The 11,973-nt window shown below is 43.6% G+C and overlaps 1 long non-coding RNA gene and 1 pseudogene across 1 annotated transcript in view; one reads left to right on the forward strand and one right to left on the reverse strand.

The window, feature by feature from the left end:
- The window catches only part of LOC147002869 (uncharacterized), a 59,335-nt gene that overhangs the window by 2,618 nt on the left and 44,744 nt on the right, over positions 1–11,973 (reverse strand). Inside the window, exon 2 of the long non-coding RNA XR_015048067.1 lies at positions 1,934–2,163. This is a non-coding gene — a long non-coding RNA (uncharacterized LOC147002869). The remainder of the gene's footprint in view (positions 1–1,933; positions 2,164–11,973) is intronic.
- On the forward strand, positions 5,195–8,458 carry LOC110298050 (10 kDa heat shock protein, mitochondrial pseudogene; annotated as a pseudogene).

Genomic DNA, 11,973 nt, shown 5'->3' on the forward strand with positions numbered 1-11,973 from the left:
AGAGTTTATCTTCTCTCCTCACACGCCCCTCTGCCCGTTACCTAGGAAACCCCGGCTGATTATTGCCTTCGTGGGATATCACTCATCTTGAACTAGGCAATTTGATTCTTTAATTTCCAAGAAAACCTCCGCTTAGCTAAGAAAATCAAAATGAGTTTGCTGGAGGGCAGGCAAGAAGAAAAGAAAAACATCTGGGCAAACCAGCAGCTATGAGCCCTGCCCCATAGAGTACTTGGTACCTCAGGAGAGAGGGTGGAGGGTGCCATTCAGCTGCTTCTGGGTGGTTGGTTGTTTTATGTTCATTGTTTCATCTCTCTCTCTCTCTCTCTCTCTCTCTCTCTCTGTGTGTGTGTGTGTGTGTGTGTGTGTGTGTGTGTACATATATTGCATTTATTCTAATGTTTTGTTTCAGCTTCTATCTCTGTAGTCCAAACCAGCCTTGAACTAGAAGCCTCTTGCCTCTGTCTCCTGACTGCTAGGATTACAGGCATGTGCTACCATCTCCCAGCTATTCTGGCTTTTTTTTTTTTTTCTTTCTTTTTTTTTTTTTTCCTTTTTCTCTATGTAACATCCCCGGCTGGAACTCACTCTGTAAACCAGGCTGTCCTTGAATTTAGAGATCTATCTGCCTTTGCCTCTTCAGTGTTGGGATTAAAAGTGTGCACCACCACACCCAGCCTATTCTGGGTTTTTTTGTTTGTTTGTTTGTTTGTTTTGTTTTGTTTTGTTTCTTTGGTGTTTTCAAGACAGGGTTTCTCTGTGTAGCTCTGGCTGTCCTGGAACTCACTTTGTAGATCAGGCTGTCCTCAAACTCAGAAATCCGCCTGCCTCTGCCTCCCGAGTACTGGGATTAAAGGCATGGTTTTTTAATGTGACAATATGCCCCTCTGTATTTTTCTTCCAAGATTCAACATGACAGCAACTGATCAGTTGGTTACAAAGGCAAGCTCTTTGTGTTTGTGTTCCGAAGATGGACGAAGACAGTAGAGACTGCTTACTACTCCAGACACATTAAGTACTCAGAAACAAGCGAACAAAAACAAAACAAACAAACAACAACAACAACAACAAAAACCTCAACAGCAAACTCTATGGGAGCTAAGACTTACAGTTGTAATAAGGTCTAGTTCACAGGTCAGCCTCCTGTAGCTATGAGACCAAATCACCCTGTTGCCTGCTTTTGTAGATAATTTCGTTGGCATACAGCCATATTTACCAGTTACACACATTACATATACAGTATCTGTACATAGTATCCCTGACTACCATGGTATTGCAATGGCAGATCTGAGAAGATATTAATTTTTTTTCAGTTCTCAAGACACAAATTATGAGCCAGGTGCAGTGGCATACATACACCTGGAATCCCAGCTACTCAAGAGGCTGAGACAGGAGGATTGCAAGTTTGAGACCTGCCTGGTCTTAAGCAAGATGATCTCAAAATACAATATGAGAGTACTGGGCATATATCTCAGTGGTAGAGTGCTTTTCTGGCATGTTCAGCATCCAGTATCATAGAACAAGAAAATTATTATCCTTGGCCCTTTACAGAAAGTGAATGAGTAAATCAAGGTCTAGATAATTCATGCAAAATCCTATTGTCAGTATCCTTAGTGCAAAAAAGAACTTGTTATCAAGTTCTCTAAGCCATTACTTCTCAGTCTCCCATGAATATACAAACCATTTGATGTGTTTAAAAGTGTTGTTGTTGTTGAGATTGTGTGTGTGTGTGTGTGTGTGTGTGTGTGTGTAAATGCATGATTTGAGTGGGCGGTCAGAGGACAACGTTTGTAGGCTGTTCTCTCCTTGCAATTTTAATGGTTCCAGGCATTGAATTCTAAGCAGCAAGCACCTTTACTCCCTGAGCCATCTCCCTGACTCTGAAGATCCTGATAAGACACAACTTTTTTTTTTTTAAGATTTATTTACTTACTTTATGTATATGAGTACACTGTCACTGTCTTCAGACACACCAGAAGAGGGCATCAGATCCCGTTACAGATAGTTGTGAGCCACCATGTGGTTGCTGGGAATTGAACTCAGGACCTCTGGAAGAGCAATCAGTGTTCTTAACTACTGAGCCATCCCTCCAGCCCAAGACACAACTTTGGATTAAGCAGGTCTGTGAGGAAACAGGAGAGTCTGTCCCAGTCTAGTTGATTCCTGGGGAAAAACAAACAAAGAAACAAACTCAATCCCTTTATGTTGTTTCTTCCTTCTTTACTTATTAATTCTTATTTGTTTATTTATTCATTCATTCGTTTGTTTGAGACAAGACTCATCTATCCTAAGTTGGCTATAACATTGCTCAGTTCTGATCCTCCTGCCTCCACCTCCATGCTGAGTGCCAGCATTGCAGACACATACCACCATGCTTGGCTTCCTTCAGGCTTTAGCCTCAATGGTATCCTATCACTTTTCCCCTCCTAACCCAGTTCAATGTCTGTGTTTGATCTATGAAATCGCTCCCACACAGGCATCCGTTCCTTTGCCTTTATTTCTCATTGTGCTCTCATCTGATAAAAACTCAGCCTTGGATTAAGCCAAAGTGCTCCCTATCTGAAACAACACTGCTCTGTGCTGTGGGAGAAAAGTCATCAGATCTTTATCTCTAAGGTCATTGTCACTCGCCCCAAAAGTATAACCTCTGCCAAGCAACCTTTCAGCATCTCTGTCCATCCTCCTCCTCCGTCCACATCCTCCATGTCCATCCCACACAATTGCATGCCTCTGGTCCTCCCTTCCCTCTCGTTTTTATCAGATAACCAGAATCACCTCAGTTGAGAACTTCCTTATGTCCGTTTGGTCAGTCTCCTGGTTTTGCTGAGGTGAGGGGTTGTCATGCTAGGATGGAACTTGAAGCCTCATACATTGAACAGTGCTTTCAGAATGAGCTACACTCCCAACCCAAGTCACTCATTACGTTTGTTTGTTTGTTTGTTTGTTTGTTTGTTTTCTTTATTTGGGGTTATACGAGCTGGATCATGTGTAGCCCAGGTTAGCTCCTGTGTTGCCAAGGATGACCCTGAACTTTGATTCTCCTGCTTCCAATTCTCAAATGCTATCAGAGGGATACACTACTACATACACTCCTGGTGATATTATGAATCTTGACCTCAAAAGTAGGAAGCATGGAGGTCGGGAACTGGGCAGTCAAGGCAGCAAGGGGCCTTTTCTGAGAAAGTTCTTTCCCTTTCTTCCACAGGACTTTCACGGTGGCCCTGCCAATCATTCTCTTCACTTCCGGGTATCCTAGTGTCCCACAGAGGGGAAGGCAATAGTCATGACTGGCTTGGGTCAATCATAATTACTTTCTACATTGCTACCCCCACACCAAATTTGGGCTCCATTAACAAGGAAGGACCGAGCTGAGTGGATGGTTAGGTAATAGCACCACACTCACCATATCTCAGTTTCAAATCTGCAGAGCCTCCAGGTGTGCTAATCCTTCCCTCTTTCTGCACAGGTGTAACCTAAAAGGCAGTCCCTCTGCTCATACTGACTTGGTTCCTGTTACCCAATGGTTCCACTCCTGTCTTTGGATATTCCTCTCCTTACCTGTTATCCTCTGCCTGTAAATATGGTACCCCAGAATACCTCCCATAATGTAAAAATCCCTTCCTACTAAGTAAAGAGATGTGGTTACAAAAAAGAAGTCGTAACATCAATACAAAATTCTTTCAACTTGTCTACATGTTTAAATGGCTCAGTGGTTAAGAGCGCTGACTGCTTTTCCGGAGGCCCTGAGTTCAAATCCCAGCAACCACATGGTGGTAGATACAAGCAGAGTCATCTGAGAGGAAGGAACCTTAATTGAGAAAAAAATGTCTCCACAAGATCAGGCTGTAGGCAAGCCTGTAGAGCATTTTCTAATTAGTGATTGTAGGGGAGGGCTCAGACCATTAAGGTGGTGCCATCCCTGAGCTGATGGCCCTGGGTTCTAGAAGAAAGCAGGCTGAATAAGCCATGAGGAACAAGCCAGTGAGCAGCACTGCTCCATGGCCTCTGCTTCATTTCCTGCCTCCAGGTTCCTGCCCCAACTGAGTACCTGCCCTGACTTCCTTCAATGATCAATAGTAATGTGAAAGTGCAAGTCAAATAAAACCTTTCCTCCCCAGTTTGCTTTTGGTCACGGTGTTCCATTACAGCAATAGTAACTGTGGTGGTTTGAATAGGTTTGGCCCCCATAGATTCATATGTTTAAATGCTTGGCCCATAGGGAGTGGCACTATTAGAAGGTATGGCCTTATTGAAATAGGTATAGCCTTGTTGGAAGAAGTGTGTCATTATGGAGGTGGGTTTTGATGTCTCCTATGCTCAAACTCTACCCATTGTGGAATCCAGTTCCCTTCTTGCTGCCTTCAAATCAAAATATATAACTCTCAGTTCTTCTACAGCACCCTGTCTGCCTGCAGGCTGCCATGCTTCCCTTAATTATGATAGTGGACTGAACCTCTGAAACTGTAAGCCACCCAAATTAAATGTTTTCTTTTATAAGAGTTGCCTTGGTCATGGTGTCTCTTCACAGCAATAAAGCCCTAAGCAGTAATTCTACCTTAGAAACACCTCCACCTATAAACTGTAGCATTTATATTCACACACACACATACACACACACACACACTTAAAACTAATACTACTAATAATAAGTAAAATACAATTTTAGAATTCACACCAAAAAATTGCCAAATACATATACACACACACACATGCCTTTAATGCTAGCAATTGGGAGGCAAAGACAGACAGATTTCTGTGAGTTCAACGTCAGCCTGGTCTACATAGTGAGTTCTAGGTCTGCCATAGTTACATGGTAAGACCTTGTATCAAAAAAAAAAAAAAAAAAAACCTACAATTTACAAAATAGTTGAGGTAATCCTCCTGCCTTAGCCTCCTGAGTACTAAGTTTACAGGCATGAGTCACCACTCACAAGTGTTGTATAATTCTTTTCGATAATTATTTCTGGTTATGCATGTGCGTTTCTGTTTGTGGGAGTGTATGTGAATGCAGGTGTCCATGGAGGCCAGAGCCATTGGATCATTCTGCATCTGGAATCACAGACAGGTGTGAATGTCTGATGTTGGTGCTGGGGAGTCAAACTCTCATCCTTTGAAAAGCATCACATGTTCTCTTCCATTTTCAGATGTGTTTATCTTATTTTAAGTATTTAGCCTGCATGTAAGTTTGTGTATCATGTGCATTCCTGGTACCCAAGGAGTTCAGAAGCAGGCATCTGAGTCACCGGAACTGGAGTTTTGGACAATTATGAACTACTACCATGTGGATCCTGGGAACCTGACCCTAAGCCTCTGTGAGAACAAGTACTCTTAACCACTGAGCCAGCCCTGCTAGCGTTGAAATCTATTGAAAAGTTTCTGTTTAGAGCCAGGCTAACCCAAAACTTTCCCTGAGGCCCTGATATACAGAAAAGGAACATAGTTCCTGGTCTAAAACCAGGAACAGGCGTGGCAATAGCCTGGGGCCAGGGCCTTGGGGGAACTTCATAAATTGGATCCTGGGAACCTAAGTCTTCCCCACAGAGGGGTCCTGGTTATCAGTCCCTAGGCCTCTGTGTGCCTGGTCTACGATGACTGAGATAGCCTGAGTCACCTTTGTGCAACATTGCTTGGCTACTTCCTGCTGACTTCATCCTGCTCTGTGATAGCTTTCTGTTGCTTCTGTTCCTTTTCCCCTACAAACGGTAAATAGAACACTGTGTTTCTTAATAGACTTCCTTGCATGAGCCACCAGCCTTGCTCAAGACCTCCTGCTCCCAAGTTGTCCTGGCTTCCTGATTACTCCTCATCCCCTGGTCCTCCCTCTCAGGAAGTTGTCACTGAAGAACAACGTGCTGATCTAGTCACAAGCCTTTCTCTATGTACCCACCCTTCTATTACTCTGACTCTATGTAAATCTGCCTTCCATTTCCACGTCTCCTCTGAGGCTGTTTCTTCATATAGACATTCTCTATCTTCTTCCTGTCTGATTTTACTCTTACCATGATGTGAACTGTTCCGCTCTGCCATGCCCTCACCACCATGGAGAATCGGCAGCTCTGAAGCCGTGAGCCCAGATCAACCTCTGCTCCCCTAAGTTGTTCTCTCAGCGCTGACACAAAGTCTGACTAGTACAGCTGCCACACAAAACTTTCCCTGGGGCACGTGGAGCTTGGCTTCTAGGGTCTAGCTGGGAGACACGGGCTTAGCTAGCTGGGACACGTGGGCTTAGCTCACAGTTTCCTGCTATTACCTGCTTCAGAGTCCACCTCAACCTGAGAGCCAGAGTCATGGTTTCCATCAGTAGTCATACTGCCAGGCAGTGAGCAAGGAAGCCTGGAGCTCATGCGTCACATCTGCCAGAAGTCTCCTAACTACAGCTGTTGCTTCAGAGCTCCTCCCTTAGCTGACAGAGATGTGACAGGCTTTCCCTCACCATAAGCCAACTCCCAACTCAGAACTCTACCTACACCCTTTTCCCTGATCCAGAAACTACCTGACAGATCTCTAGACACCTGACTGTGTCTTAGCATCTATTTCTCTGCAACCTACTCTACATTCTCGCCGTCCTTATCTCAGTAAACAGTATGTGCTTGGTTGCTCAACTGAAACCTTGTAAGTCAGCTGTGACCCTGCTTCATCCCACGTATCTAATCCACCTGTGGGTTCTACCTCCAGACTCAAGCAATCTGTCTCTACCTCACTCTCTCACAACCAACACCATCCTTTCTTACCAGTGTCCTGCCCTCCCCACCCAACCCCCGCACTGGTCCAGCAATCATCCCTTCTCCACAGCGCTTTAAGAGACAGTACTTACTTCTTGAACACAGTACTTTCTCATCTAAACCCTTTAAACTCCTCCAATGTCTGTCAAAACCTACATGTCACTTTTCATTCTGCCCAACCTCCTCTTCCTCCTCCTCCTCTCCTCCTCCTCCTCTCCTCCTCCTCCTCCTCCTCCTCCTCCTCCTCCTCCTCCTCCTCCTCCTCCTCCTCCTCCTCCTCCTCCTCCTCCTCCTTCTTCTTCTTCTTCTTCTTCTTCTTCTTCTTCTTCTTCTTTCTTTCTCTCTCTCTCTCTCTCTCTCTCTCTCTCTCTCTGAGTCACTACACTTCAGCCACATGGGTTTATCTGTTCTTTGAAAACCTTCCCACCTAAGACCTTTGCCCAAGCTCAGCCCCTTTCAGAAGAGTGACTGGTTCTTCTCAGTCACTGGGATTCAAGTGCTGCCAACCCCCAGCAGCCAACCCAACGTTGCCTTGATCACTCATGTACATGCAAGACATATTTTTCTCTCTCTTTTTTGAAATGCATGGTCTCTCTATTTCTCCATAGCTGTCCTAAAGCTGGCTGTGTAGACCAGGTTGGCCTCAAATTCACAGAGATCCATCTGCCTCTGTCTTCCTGGTGCTGGGATTAAAGGTGAGTGCCACTATGCCTGGGTCCTTAATTTTTTTTCTCACTAATATAAAAGGTTCTTGAAGGTATAGAAGATATGTGGGTTATCACACAGATCGCAATCAACACATATCTGTTGAACATATAGATTGACTGAAGACAATTATCTCAAATATTAGTACTTTTTTTCATAATGTTTTGGCAAAGAAACTTTCACTTTTGCTTTTTTTTTTTTTTTAATTCCTTGAGAAATAAAATGTGCCTTTAATCTCAGTACTTGGGAGGCAGGGGCAGGCAGATCTCTGAGATCAAGGCCAGCCTGGTTGGTCTACAGAGTGAGTTCCAAGACAGCCAGGGCTACACAGAGGAACCCTGTCTTGAAAAAACTGAAAAGAAAAAGGAAAATGGAAAATTCAACTTCTCCCCTTTGGTATTATGCAGATTAGCACGTAGGAGATATATATTCATAGCAATAAATCATATCTAGATCTATTTACAGTAGACATAATCTCAAGAGGTCTTTACTTTAAAAATCTACTATCCCTGCAGAAAAATTTCCTAGCAAGGAACAGTGATCCTGCCCCCCAGTGGCAATCTTACCAAACCTACTTCCCTAAAAAAGGAAAAAGCAACAACAGCACCTTGTGCTGGGCTGCACTAGGCACCCAGCCTTTTCAGCCAGACTGATGGGGTCTTCCAGCAATGGCAGCTAAGGCACAGAGTCCCAACAGCAGTGGTGGTGGGGACTCCTGTCAGGGCAAGCAGAGTGCTTCCTCCACTATAACAGAGCATTTGTTAAACGCAGTGCAGTTGAAACTGCGATTAATGGTGGCATTATGCCTCTAGAAGAATGTCTAGGAAAACTATCACAAGCCTCAGTAGTAGCTGTGGGATCAGGCTCTATGGGAAAGGGTGAGGAGATTCAGCCAGTTACTTAGTGTGACAGTCAGAGACAAAGTCCTCCTCCCAGCATATGGAGACAGCAAAGTAGCTGTAGATGACAAGGGCTATTTCTCATTTAGAGCCAGTGGCATCCTTGGAAAGCCCCTCCCACTCAAGCGTTGAAGTCTTTCATTTTGTGAATCATCTCCACGCCTCCCTTTTATGGTAAACAAATGATGTCTAAGCTAATAGCATCTTTTTTTCTAGAAAGTATAGTTGCTCTGCATTGTTAAAACATTTCTAAATGAAACTATGTAAATTTTAAAACATATGCCCATAATAAATGGGCCTGTATTTCCAGCTGCTTGGAAGGCTAAGGAAGAGGAAATGAAAATACAAGATCTGCTTTGGGCACAGAATGAGTTCAAGACCGACCCGGGCAACTGAGTGACACTGTGTCTCAAAAAAAAAAAAAAAAAAGGGGGGCTGGTGAGATGGCTCAGTGGGTAAGAGCACCCAACTGCTCTTCCGAAGGTCCAGAGTTCAAATCCCAGCAACCACATGGTGGCTCACAACCATCCGTAACGAGATCTGGCGCCCTCTTCTGGAGTGTCTGGAGACAGCTACAGTGTACTTACATATAATAAATAAATAAATCTTAAAAAAAAATATTTTGGGCTGGCGAGATGTCTCAGCGGGTAAAAGCACTGGCTTCTCTTCCAGAGGTCCTGAGGTCAATTCCCAGCAACCACATGGTGGCTCACAACCATCTGTAATGGGATCTAATGTCCTCTTCTGGTGTGTCTGAAGACAGCTACAGTATACTTAAAGAAAGAAAGAAAATTTGAAAAAAATTATTTTAAGCCTATGGATATAGTTTAGTGGGAGAGTGTTTAGTATGTGCCCTCCCTAGTAAAACACAGAGAGAGAGAGAGAGAGAGAGAGAGAGAGAGAGAACTCAAAATAGAATTCTGAAACATATTGCATTTACTTTCTCATTTTATGACAAAAATACCTGGTACATGACTCAGGGAAGGAAGGCTTTATTTCAGCTCCCAGTTTAAGTCTCTTGGTGGGGCAGGAATGGAAGCAGGAACATGAGGTGGCTAGTCACACTGCATCTATAGCCAGGAAGCAGAGAGAGAACAGGAAGAGGAGCCAGCCTATAAAACCTCAAGGCCCAACCCCAGTGACTCACTTCATCTAACCAGACGCTACCTCCTAAAGGCTCCACAACTTTCTGACAGTGCCACCATCTGGGGATCAAGTGTTCAAACATACGAGCCTGAGTGGGAGCATTTCACATTTAAATACACACACACACACACACACACACTATATATATATATATATATATATATATATATATATATATATATATATCCTATCAGTTACAAGGACTGCAACAGTTTAGAATAAATTTTAATCATGCAGTTAAAAAAATTATCCAATAAATCTTGTGTGTTACAGTCATAATTTTTGTTTATGCCAAGAGAAGACCTTAGTGAGAATATACTAATCAGCTACTAAACCTTAATCCTAATCCTAGGATATTCATTAAAGTTAAAAAAAATATGACTGTCCTCTCCCCTTAGGGATGGATGGTACATCCAGTGAGCTGTGTCATCAGAGAATGCCTGTAATTCTGCACTAGGCTGAAAGCTAGGGATTGAGGAAGCAGTACAGTTGGTAGAGTAATTCATGAATAGATGAAGCCCTGAGTTTGATCCTCATCCCTGAATAAGCCAGGCATGCTGGCATGCTCCTGAGATCTCAGCAATGAGAAAGCAGAGGCAGGAAGATGAGAGATTCAGAGCCAGCTGGGTTGCATGAAATCTTAACTCAACCTGAAGCCAGGCATGGTGGCTCATGCCTACAACCCAAGGAATGAGGACTCTGAGGAGGACTCACTCCCAGAAAGGTAGTATAGTCCAGGCTTAAAACCATGTTGGCTCACACACAGAATTTTGACTTTTCTTTCTCCTAATTAGTTATCATATTTGGGATTTCTGGAATAAAAGCTAGAATTTCTGGTTTACCACAATCTACCTGTAGCCAACATCTATCTAGTGATAACAGGTGAGTTAATGTTTGGAAATACATGGCAGGAGGGGAAAGAAACCCATGACAAAAGAAGGGGAACCTAGATTATGGGCAACCTTCCCTAGAGCTGAGCCTGCAGCTCTAATCACATCTTTCCTCCATTGTGTTGAAAGAGCACATGCCACCCCAAAATGCATTGCTTTGCCACAATGGCCATCTTGAATTAAAAGCACTTAAAAATCCCAGTACTAGAGCTTGAAGAGGTGGCTCAGTGATTAAGAGTACTAGTTCTTGCAGAAGACCCAGGTTTTGTTCCCAGCATCCACATGGTGGCTCATAACCTTATATACTAAATACAATGTGGTTAGTACATATAATGTAACCTGTATGCATATGATTTCAGAACTGATCACTTGGTATTGGATAACCAGTTGTTGGGGAGGGTCTTCCCTGGGAGAGACTATTTCTCCCTCTCTTGGTATTCCTTAGTTACCTGTAGTTCTTTGTCTAGGGTCAGGGCCCCATGAGATGTTCCCCTGCCATGTCAGCATGTCTATTGGTGTCATCTTTTTCCGGGTCTTATTTAGGCAGCCATGTTGTTGAAACTCTAAGAAGTTCATAATCCATGACTGGAAGAGCACTCTGCACACACATACTTAGGAAAACAATCCCCATCCTACTCTTCACTCAGATGGATTGAATCAAGAAACATCAGAGCACTATGAGTCATACCTTGGAGTGTGCATGTGAGAACTTCCAATGACAACTGTGGAGGAAAAACCCATCCTGAATGCAGGTGGCATTATCCTGTGGGTTGGCATAACAATAACAATAATAATAGAATAATAAGGTGACAAAAGACTATAATCCAGCCCTTGGGAGGCAGAAGCAAGATCAATGCAGGTTCTAAGCCAATTCTGTTCTACAGAGTGAGTTCTAAGGTGGTCAGAGCTAAACATGGCTCTTACACCCTGTTCTACCTTGACTCCCAAAAATAGAGAGACCCAGCTAAGAGCTGGTGATATAGTTCATTAGTAGAAAGTTTGTCTCACAGGCAGGTGACCCTGGGTTCAATCCTCAGTATCACAAAAACAAAAAGGATAAACTTCTACCTCTTCATCACAGCACAGAGGAGGCCTGGGAAGAGGCTCTGTCAGTGAAGTGCTTATCTTGCAAACACTGGAAACTGAGTTACATCCCAGAACCGTTGTGTGTCTGTGGCAGGGGGAGCTGGGCGTGACGGTGCAAGCTTCTAATCCCACTGCTCAGGAGGCAGAGACAGGCAGATTCCTCAGGTTCATGAGCTAACCCACCTAGCCTACCTGCTATGTTCCAGCCCAGAGAGTGCTTCTCTCTCTCTCTCAAAGAAAGAAAGAAAGAAAGAAAGAAAGAAAGAAAGAAAGAAAGAAAGAAAGAAAGAAAGAAAGAAAGAGGTATCACCTGAGGAATAGCACCTATCTTAGTTATGGGTTTACTGCTGTGAACAGACACCATGACCAAGTCAACTCTTATAAAGACAAGATTTAATTAGGGCTGGCTTATAGTTTCAGAAGTTTGGTCCATTAGCATCATGTTGGAAAGCATGGCAGCATCCAGACAGGCATGGCTCTGGAGAAGGAGCTGAGAGTTCTTGTTCCAAAGGCAAATAGGAGAAG

Source organism: Mus caroli, unplaced genomic scaffold (genome assembly GCF_978045245.1).
Source record: "Mus caroli unplaced genomic scaffold, Mus_caroli_1 scaffold_8, whole genome shotgun sequence".
Lineage (NCBI taxonomy): Eukaryota > Metazoa > Chordata > Mammalia > Rodentia > Muridae > Mus > Mus caroli.